Source organism: Ranitomeya variabilis, chromosome 4 (genome assembly GCF_051348905.1).
Source record: "Ranitomeya variabilis isolate aRanVar5 chromosome 4, aRanVar5.hap1, whole genome shotgun sequence".
Lineage (NCBI taxonomy): Eukaryota > Metazoa > Chordata > Amphibia > Anura > Dendrobatidae > Ranitomeya > Ranitomeya variabilis.
Window position 1 is genome coordinate 117033617 of NC_135235.1, and position 11526 is coordinate 117045142.

Below are 11526 nucleotides of genomic sequence, written 5' to 3' on the forward strand. Positions count from 1 at the left end.
TGAACGCCTTGTGTTTCCTCAATCTACTAATGTACCTATGCCCGACATTGCCATTTCCGTGTGTGGTTCTACCATTACTCCCCAGCAACATGCCAGCTGTCTCGGGGTCATACTTGATTCCGAGCTTTCATTCACCCCCCCCCCCCCCACATCCGATCACTGGCTCGCTGTTGTTATCTGCACCTCAAAAACATTTCTACAATTCGACCCTTTCTTACTTTCGACTCTGCAAAAACTCTCACTGTTTCTCGTATTCATTCTCGTCTGGACTATTGTAACTCTCTACTAATCGGTCTCCCTCTTACCTAACTCTCCCCTCTCCAATCTGTCTTGAATGCTGCAGCCAGGATCATATTCCTCACCAAATCGTTACACTGATGCCTCTACCTTGTGCCATTCATTACACTGGTTACTCATCCACTCCAGAATCCAGTATAAACTTATTACCCTCACCCACAAAGCATTCCATGGCTCAGCACCACCCTACATCTCCTCCCTCGTCTCAGTCTACCACCCTACCCGTGCCCTCCCTTCTGCTAATGACTTGAGGTTAGCATCCTCAATAATTAGAACCTCCCACTCCCGTCTCCAAGACTTTTCACATACTGCACTAATTCTTTGAAATGCACTACCCAGGTGCATACGATTAATCCCCAATCCTCAGTTTTAATCATGCCCTAAAAACGCACTTGTTCAGACTGGCCTACCATCTCAACACATTAAGCTAACTATTCCTGTGATGCCCATTCAAAATGTTTACCATAACCAGGTTCCTCGCATCATGTTCTCACATGCTTTATGCATTTAATAGCCCTGTCTCTGTACTGTGTGAGGCAGTGACCCCTGTTACAGCTAGGGGGCACTGTATGTGCGTTCCAGAATATGCATGGAAGCGTAGTGAGGCCATGAGGGCGTACTGCAGAGAGGTGTGGCTGTAATTAGAATAGTGAAGCAGTGACTGATTAAAAGCCCTGGAGTAGAGGGGGAGGTGTGCCAGTGTTGAGCTTGGAAGCAGACAGAGCAGTTGTCTGCAGAGCACTCTCTGTGTGGAGCAACACAGAGGCAGAAGGAACCAGTGACTGACACCCTGCATCTTGGGCTGTCTTGTGTTTACCTGGCTGCAATCCAGAGGATAAAGAGTGCAGTGCACTGAGTGAGTACAGAGACTGGATACCGGCGTGTGGTCACCCAGGGAAACTGGACAGATGGAAGTTCAGCCTGTTTATTGACTGCAACACATAGCCATGTATAACTAATGGACTGTATGAAGAAGCCGTATAATGTATAGACTGTGTGAAGTAACACAAAGAAACGTTTTGTTTGAACTTGCTTGGGTCCCTGCCATTTCACTGTGTATGGTCCTACCGCTGCATCACAACTGTTACATACTTAGGCTGATAACCGGTTCATGCAGCATTACATGAACACCCGATTCTTACACTTTGGCTGGTCCGAACACCATCCACCTTTTGGGTCTCCCCTTTTCTTCATAGATTTTAAGCTTGCAAGCAGGGCCCTCATTCCTCTTGACATCTGTTTTGATCTATGTGTTTATTGTTATGCTGTAATGTCTATTGTATGTACAAGTCCCCACTAAAATGTAAAGTGCTGCGGAATATGTTGGCGCTATATTAAAATTATTATCATTATTATAACACATTGATCTTTATTTTAAGGAAGGGTTTTGGGTGCAGAACCACCAAATATATGTCTCTGAAAAAATGGACCTTTTCAAATTTCTGCCCAAATTAACCCAGATGCTTTCCATTAAAAACTTCCTAACAGCCTTAAAATTCACCGTGTTCCATGTATCTTTGCTCAAACCATTCAGTGAGAACCCGTTTCCAGGTAGAACTCATGACACCCTCTGGCTTGAATGAGAAACTCAGTTTTGCTTTATTCTTGTAGATCTCTGTTTTTGGACTTTAGTATGTTTTTTTATTTTTTTGTATAGCCTCAGTATCAGTTCACTGGTCTTTTGACCAGTGGTGACCTGCTTTTGGATCTCTTGCCTCATCCTCAGGACTCTACCCTGCACTACGAACGCCTTCTAAGGATTTTATTTTATTATTTATATTTGTTACTTTTTATTATTTTTCATTATTATTTTGGTGTTCACATTCTTTTGTTATTTTGTAGTTACTATTTTTGATCGTTCACTTTTAATTTCAAACCATATCTTTACACTTTAATACATTGTTTTATACTTACCACCATGAAGTCAGCACTTTATTATATTTTTAGCATTTCACTATTATGGTCTCTGATAGATTATTCTTGTATCTAATAACTTACACAAATTTGTATTGTTTTCCATAGATTTCCTACATACACACTGTGGTGTTTGGATTTGCCCATACTTTTTACCCTTTCAAATATGGCGGCCACTGGCGTGCATGCCTGTCAGCACTCCAGGACACTCCTGTCGCCGAAGGCATCCTCATGGTGCATGCGCAGGTCTCTGACGTCGCAGGAAACTTTTCCTTTGACTCATCATCAGGATGTCTGGAAGCCACAGCTATGCAGCAGAGTTTCGAGACGCATGCCCTCCATTAGTGCGGTTTAAACACGTTCACCTGTCAGAGGGTTTTTATTCTACGCGTTCACACATTGCAGTACAGTCCTACAAGGAAGCCCAAGTACAATGTGCGTCGGGGCTGCGGCCACACACACAAGGACATATAGTTACTTGGGTCAGCCTTGATTATTGTATGTACTGCAGTTTTTTGCACTGCTTGGTTATTGCTCAGTTTACATTTTACTATGTAAGGAGATGGACATACTGCCAAGGTTCGCACTTGTTGATGTGATGCTTTTTAATGTTTTACATTGCTATGTGAGAGTTGAGTTCTGCCCAGCAACAGGCAGTTAGTAGTTATGGATAGAGTTAAGAGTTGGGACGGGCTATGTAGCAAGATCAGAGAGGCCCTGTCAGGTAGTGAAGAGTTAAATTGGCATGCACTCTGTCTACAGTTGTGAGGTGCCGGTGTAGCGGACTGTATAAGGCTGGTTTCACACTTGCGTTTTGATCTGCAGCGTTTAAAAAAAAAAAAAACGCATGTGGTGAAAAAACGCATGTAAACGGAGTGTTTTTTAGACGCATGCGTTTTTGCATGCAGAAAAAAAATGCTGCGTTTTGCCGCGTTTACATGCGTTTTTTCCTGCGTTTGCGTTTTTTTAATGCATGCTGAGAAGTGTGTGACAGCTGCCAATCATCAAAATCAACTAGAAAACCCACTATAAACAGAAATAGCTAGGGTTAGGATCCCTAGTAACCCTAGGGATCCTAACCCTAACCCTAGGGATCCTAACTCTAACCCTAGGGTTACTAAGGATCCTAACCCTAACCCTAAGGTTATGATCCCTAGTAACCATAGGGATCCTAACCCTAACCCTAGGGTTACTAGGGATCCTAACCCTAACCCTAAGGTTAGGATCCCTAGTAACCCTAGGGATCCTAACCCTAACCCTAGGGATCCTAACCCTAACCCTAAGGGTTAGGATCCTAACCCTAAGGGTTAGGGTTAGGATCCCTAGGGTTACTAGGGATCCTAACCTTAGGGTTAGGGTTAGGATCCCTAGTAACCCTAGGGTTAGGGTTTCCTTGTTTTTTCTTGTGTTTAGGGTTAGGGTTTTCTTGTGTTTAGGGTTTTCTTGTGTTTTTCTATAAAAACGCATGCGTTTTTAACGCAAGCAAACGCATGTACTTAAAAACGTATGCGTTTACATAGACAGCAATACATTTTTTTGCCGCGAATAAACGCATGCCTTTTTTTGCGGCAAAAAAACGCCGCTAGAAATTACTACAGGTTGCATTTCTGCAACTAAACTCACACTGTTATGGACCTGGTGGTTAGGAGCACCCGAAATGACCTGATGGTTAAAACAGAAAACCTGGGACAAGCTCTGAGGAGGTGGAAACTCTACTGACTGCAATCCTAATCCTATCACAAACACTAGAAATAGCCGTGGAGCGTGCCTAACTCTCCCTAGACACCTCTACACAGCCTAAGAGCTAACTACCCCTAAAGATAGAAAAAGCAGCCTAACTAGCCTCAGAGAAATTCCCCAAAGTAAAAGTAGCCCCCCACAAATATTGACTGTGAGTTAAGAGGGAAGTAACAAACACAGGAATTAAACAGATTTTAGCAAAGGAGGCCGAATCTTCTCTAGATAGACAGAGGATAGGAAAGGGAACTATGCGGTCAGTATAAAAAACTACATAAACCACGCAGAGTGTGCAAAAAGACCTCCACACCGACTCACGGTGTGGAGGTGCAGCTCTGCACCCCCAGAGCTTCCAGCTAGCAAGGAAATATCATAATAGCAAGCTGGACTAGAAACATAGCATGTACTGAGAAATATATTCAAAAACCAATAAACAGCAAATGAATTAGCAGGGACTTAGCTTCTGCTGGAGTAGACAGGTCAACTGAGAAATCCAAGAGAGATATGAACCAGTACTGAGACATTGACAGCTGGCATGAACTAACGACCTGGGCAGAGTTAAATAGGGAAGTCAGCAGAAGCAATAAGCGAGGGCAGCTGAGAAAGCCAACCTCAAAGATCAGCAGTTCCACTCAAAGCCACCAGAGGGTGTCCAAGAACAGAACTCACCAAAGTACCATTCACGACCACAGGAGGGAGCCCGAGAACGGAATTCACAACAGCACGCGTCAAAAAATGCATGCGTTGCCGAAAACGCATCAAAACGCATGCGTTTTTTAATGTTAAGTATAGAAAAAAAACGCATGCGTTTTTTAGCGCTAAAACGCTACAGATCAAAACGCAAGTGTGAAACCAGCCTAAGCCCTTTAAGAAGTCAATATTCACCGCACACTAACAGGATACTTTGCAAAAAGTTCTCAATTTATTGCAGATACAAAAGTGGGAGCAGTAAGATATAAAAAATAATGGCACAGCGGCTAGAACAAATCAAATGACATTTTCGACCCCTCCTGGGTCTTAACCCCTTTCTGTCATCGGACGTACTATTCCGTCCATGTGGGGTGGGCCCTACTTCCCAAGGACGGAATAGTACGTCCAGCGCGATCAGCGGCGCTCACGGGGGGAGCGCGGCCGATCGCGGCCGGGTGTCAGCTATCGCAGCTGACATCCGGCGCTATGTGCCAGGAGCGGTCACGGACCGCCCCTGGCACATTAACCCCCGGAACACTGCGATCAAACATGATTGCAGTGTGCCGGCGGTATAGGGAAGCATCGCGCAGGGAGTGGGGCTCCCTGCGGGCTTCCCTGAGACGATCGGTACAAGGTGATGTGCTCACCTTGTACCGAGCGTCTCCTCCCTGCAGTCCCCGGATCCAAAATGGCCGCGGGGCTGCATCCGGGTCCTGCAGGAAGGTGGCTTCACAGCGCCACAAAAATAAAAAACAATAAAAGTACACATATTTAGTATCGCCGCGTCCGTAACGACCCAACCTATAAAACTGTCCCACTAGTTAACCCCTTCAGTGAACACCGTAAAAAAAAACGAGGCAAAAAAACAACGCTTTATTATCATACCGCCGAACAAAAAGTGGAATAACATGCAATCAAAAAGACGGAAATAAATAACCATGGTACCGCTGAAAACGTCATCTTGTCCCGCAAAAAACGAGCAGCCATACAGCATTATCAGCGAAAAAATAAAAAAGTTATAGTCCTCAGAATAAAGCGATGCAAAAATAATTATTTTTTTATATAAAATTGTTTTTATCGTATAAAAGCGCCAAAACATAAAAAAATGATATAAATGAGATATCGCTATAATCGTACTGACCCGAAGAATAAAACGGCTTTATCCATTTTACCAAACGCGGAACGGTATAAGCGCTCCCCCCAAAAGAAATTCATGAATAGCTGGTTTTTGGTCATTCTGCCTCACAAAAATCGGAATAAAAGCGATCAAAAAATGTCACGTGCCCGAAAATGTTACCAATAAAAACGTCAACTCGTCCCGCAAAAAACAAGACCTCGCATGACTCTGTGGACCAAAATATGGAAAAATTATAGCACTCAAAATGTGGTAACGCAAAAAACATTTTTTTGCAATAAAAAGCGTCTTTTAGTTTGTGACCGCTGCCAATCATAAAAATCCACTAGAAAACCCGCTATAAATAGTAAATCAAACCCCCCCTTCATCACCCCCTTAGTTACGAAAAATTAAAAAAAAATGTATTTATTTCCATTTTCCCATTAGGGTTAGGGCTACAGTTAGGGTTAGGGTTGGGGCTAAAGTTAGGGTTAGGATTATTTACAGTTGGGAATAGGGTTGGGATTAGGGTTAGGGGTGTGTCAGGGTTAGGGGTGTGGTTAGGGTTACAGTTGAGATTAGGGTTAGGGGGTGTGTTTGGATTAGGGTTTCAGTTATAATTGGGGGGTTTCCTGTCATGATCTCTGCAGGCAGAGATCATAGCAAGCCTATAGAGGGACAAGCTCTCGGAAGATGGAACTATACTGACCATGAACTAAGCCTGCCGCGCAACTAGAAATAGCCAGGTAGCATTTCCTATTTATCGCTAGATGCCCAGCTCTGGCCTAAGACCTAAATAGCTAGCAGAGGGAAATATAAGACCTGGCTCACCTCTAGAGAAATATTCCAAAGAAGACAGTAGCCCCCCACATATAATGACGGTGAGTTCAGATGAAACAACAAACGCAGCAGGAAAATAGTCCTAGCAAATTTGAGGTCCGCTTACTAGATAGCAGAAGACAGATAGTATACTTTCATGGTCAGCAGAAAAACACTAACAAAACACCATCCAGAGATTACCTTAAACTCTGGCATAAACTCATAACGCCAGAGTAGCAATCCCTGATCAACGAGAGCTTTCCAGACACAGTAACAAAACTTCAGCTGTGAACTGGAACAAATAGGCAAAACAAAACATGGACAAAAGTCCAACTTATCTAGTAGTTGTCTAGAAGCAGGAACAAGCACTGAGAGGCATCAGATAACATTGTTGACCGGCAAGAAACCACCAGAGAAATGAGCTTAAATAGCGACACCCACTACTGATGGAACCAGGTGAAACAGGAAAGAGGATGACAAGTCCAATTCCACAAGCGGCCACCGGGGGAGCCCAGAATCCAAATTCACAACAGTACCCCCCCCTCAAGGAGGGGGCACCGAACCCTCACCAGATCCACCAGGGCGACCAGGATGAGCCCTATGGAAGGCACGAACAAGATCAGAAGCATGAACATCAGATGCATTGACCCAAGAATTATCCTCCTGGCCGTAACCCTTCCAGTTGACCAGATACTGGAGTTTCCGTCTGGAAATACGAGAGTCCAAAATTTTCTCCACAACGTACTCCAACTCACCCTCAACCAACACCGGAGCAGGAGGCTCAACTGAAGGTACAACAGGTACCTCATACCTGCGCAATAACGACCGATGAAAAACGTTATGAATGGAAAAGGACGCAGGGAGGTCCAAACGGAAAGAAACAGGATTAAGAATCTCCAATATTCTATAAGGGCCGATGAACCGAGGTTTAAACTTAGGAGAAGAGACCCTCATAGGGACAAAATGAGAAGACAACCACACTAAATCTCCAACACAAAGCCGAGAACCAACACGACGATGACGGTTGGCAAAACGCTGAGTCTTCTCCTGGGACAACTTCAAATTGTCCATAACCTGCCCCCAGATGTGATGCAATCTCTCCACCACCGCATCCACTCCAGGACAATCCGAGGATTCCACCTGACCGGAGGAAAATCGAGGGTGAAACCCCGAATTACAGAAAAACGGGGACACCAAGGTGGAAGAACTGGCCCGATTATTGAGGGCGAACTCTGCCAATGGCAAAAAAGCAACCCAATCATCCTGGTCAGCAGAGACAAAACACCTCAGATATGTCTCAAGGGTCTGATTAGTCCGCTCGGTCTGGCCATTAGTCTGAGGGTGAAAAGCAGATGAAAAAGACAAATCTATGCCCATCCTAGCACAGAATGCCCGCCAAAATCTAGACACAAATTGGGTACCTCTGTCAGAAACAATATTCTCAGGAATACCGTGCAATCGGACAACATTCTGAAAAAACAGAGGAACCAACTCAGAAGAAGAAGGCAACTTGGGCAGAGGAACCAAATGGACCATTTTAGAGAAACGGTCACAGACCACCCAGATGACAGACATCTTCTGGGAAACAGGCAGATCTGAAATAAAATCCATCGAGATGTGTGTCCAAGGCCTCTTAGGAATAGGCAAGGGCAACAGCAGTCCGCTAGCCCGAGAACTACAAGACTTGGCCCGAGCACAAACGTCACATGACTGCACAAAGACTCGCACATCTCGTGACAGGGAAGGCCACCAGAAGGATCTTGCCACCAAATCCCTGGTACCAAAAATTCCGGGATGACCTGCCAATGCAGAAGAATGTACCTCAGAGATGACTCTGCTGGTCCAATCATCCGGAACAAACAGTCTATCAGGCGGACAACGATCCGGTCTATCCGCCTGAAACTCTTGCAAGGACCGCCGCAGATCAGGAGAAACGGCCGACAAAATTACTCCCTCCCTAAGGATACCTGTGGGTTCAGAATTACCAGGAGAGTCCGGGTCAAAACTCCTAGAAAGGGCATCTGCCTTAACATTCTTAGAACCCGGTAGGTATGACACCACAAAATTAAAGCGAGAAAAAAATAAAGACCAGCGCGCCTGTCTAGGATTCAGGCGTCTGGCAGTCTCAAGATAAATCAAATTTTTGTGGTCAGTCAATACCACCACCTGATGCCTAGCCCCCTCGAGCCAATGGCGCCACTCCTCAAACGCCCACTTCATGGCCAAAAGCTCCCGATTCCCAACATCATAATTCCGCTCTGCGGGCGAAAATTTGCGAGAAAAGAAGGCACAAGGCCTAATGACGGAGCAGTCGGAACCTTTCTGCGACAACACTGCCCCAGCTCCGATCTCCGAAGCGTCAACCTCAACCTGAAAAGGCAGATTCACATCAGGCTGACGCAACACAGGGGCAGAGGCAAAACGGCGCTTAAGCTCCTGAAAGGCCTCTACAGCATGAGGGGACCAATTAGCAACATCAGCGCCTTGTCTGGTCAAATCAGTCAGTGGTTTAACGACATCCGAAAAACCAGCAATAAATCGGCGGTAAAAGTTGGCAAAGCCCAAAAATCTCTGAAGACCCTTAAGAGAGGAGGGCTGAGTCCAGTCACAAATAGCTTGCACCTTGACGGGATCCATCTCAATGGAAGAGGGAGAAAAAATATACCCCAAAAAGGAAATTTTCTGGACCCCAAAAACGCACTTAGACCCCTTCACACATAAAGAATTAGACCGCAGAACCTGAAAAACTCTCCTGACCTGCTGGACATGAGAGTCCCAGTCATCAGAAAAAATCAGAATATCATCCAGATATATTATCATAAATTTATCCAGAAAATCGCGGAAAATATCATGCATAAAAGACTGGAAAACTGAAGGGGCATTAGAAAGACCAAAAGGCATGACCAAATACTCAAAGTGGCCCTCGGGCGTATTAAATGCGGTCTTCCACTCATCCCCCTGCCTGATCCGCACCAAATTATACGCCCCACGAAGATCAATTTTAGAGAACCACTTAGCACCCTCTATACGAGCAAACAAATCAGTAAGCAATGGCAATGGGTATTGATACTTAACAGTGATCTTATTCAGAAGCCGATAATCAATACATGGTCTCAAAGAGCCGTCTTTTTTTGAGACAAAGAAAAACCCAGCTCCCAAGGGAGAAGAAGATGGACGAATATGTCCCTTTTCCAAAGACTCCTTTATATATTCCCGCATAGCAGCATGTTCCGGCACAGACAAATTAAACAAACGACCCTTTGGATATTTACAACCCGGTATCAAATCTATGGCACAATCGCACTCACGGTGCGGAGGTAACGACCCAAGCTTGGGTTCGTCAAAGACGTCTTGATAATCAGAGAGGAACTCAGGGACTTCAGAGGGAATGGACGACGAAATAGAAACCAAAGGTACGTCCCCATGAATACCCTTACATCCCCAGCTCAACACAGACATTGCTCTCCAGTCCAAGACTGGGTTGTGAGACTGCAACCATGGCAATCCCAGTACCAAATCGTCATGTAAATTATACAGCACCAGGAAACGAATAATCTCCTGGTGATCCGGATTGATACGCATGGTTACTTGTGTCCAGTATTGTGGTTTATTATTAGCCAATGGGGTGGAGTCAATCCCCTTCAGAGGAATAAGAGTCTCCAAAGGCTCTAAATCAAAACCACAACGATTGGCAAAGGACCAATCCATAAGACTCAGAGCGGCGCCAGAGTCAACATAGGCGTCCGTGGCAATGGATGACAAAGAACAAATCAGGGTTACAGACAAAATAAACTTAGACTGAATGGTGCCAATGGAAACAGACTTATCAAGCTTCTTTGTACGCCTAGAGCATGCTGATATAACATGAGTAGAATCCCCACAATAGAAACACAATCCATTCTTCCGTCTAAAATTCTGTCGCTCGCTCCTGGACAGAATTCTATCACACTGCATACTTTCTGGCGTCTTTTCCATAGACACCGCCAGATGGTGCACCGGTTTGCGCTCCCGCAGACGCCTATCAATCTGAATAGCCATTGTCATGGACTCATTCAGACCTGCAGGCAAAGGGAACCCCACCATAACATCCTTAACGGCATCAGAGAGACCTTCTCTGAAAGTTGCCGCCAAGGCGCACTCATTCCACTGAGTAAGCACAGACCATTTACGGAATTTTTGGCAGAAAACTTCAGCTTCGTCTTGCCCCTGAGATAGTGCCATCAAAGTTTTTTCTGCCTGAAGTTCCAAATGAGGTTCCTCATAAAGCAAGCCCAAGGCCAGAAAAAACGCATCCACATCGCGTAACGCAGGATCCCCTGCTGGCAATGAGAAGGCCCAATCTTGAGGGTCACCCCTGAGCAAGGAAATCACAATCCTAACCTGCTGAGCAGGGTCTCCAGCTGAACGAGACTTCAGGGACAAATAAAGCTTACAATTATTTCGGAAATTCTGGAAGCTAGCTCTATTCCCTGTGAAGAACTCCGGCAAAGGAATTCTCGGCTCAGATACCGGAGCATGTACCACAAAATTTTGTAAATTTTGTACTTTCGTGATGAGATTATTCAAACCCGCAGTTACACTCTGGAGATCCATTATTGTCAGGTGCACACAGAGCATACAGAGATTAGGAGGAGAGAGAGAAAAAAGACTGCAGCAAGGCAGACTGGAGGAAAAAAAAAAAAAAAAAAAATTCCAGCAGACTTCTTATAACTCTCCTTTCTCAACCTGGGTCTTTGACACTTTATAGGCCGGTCAAACTGTCATGATCTCTGCAGGCAGAGATCATAGCAAGCCTATAGAGGGACAAGCTCTCGGAAGATGGAACTATACTGACCATGAACTAAGCCTGCCGCGCAACTAGAAATAGCCAGGTAGCATTTCCTATTTATCGCTAGATGCCCAGCTCTGGCCTAAGACCTAAATAGCTAGCAGAGGGAAATATAAGACCTGGCTCA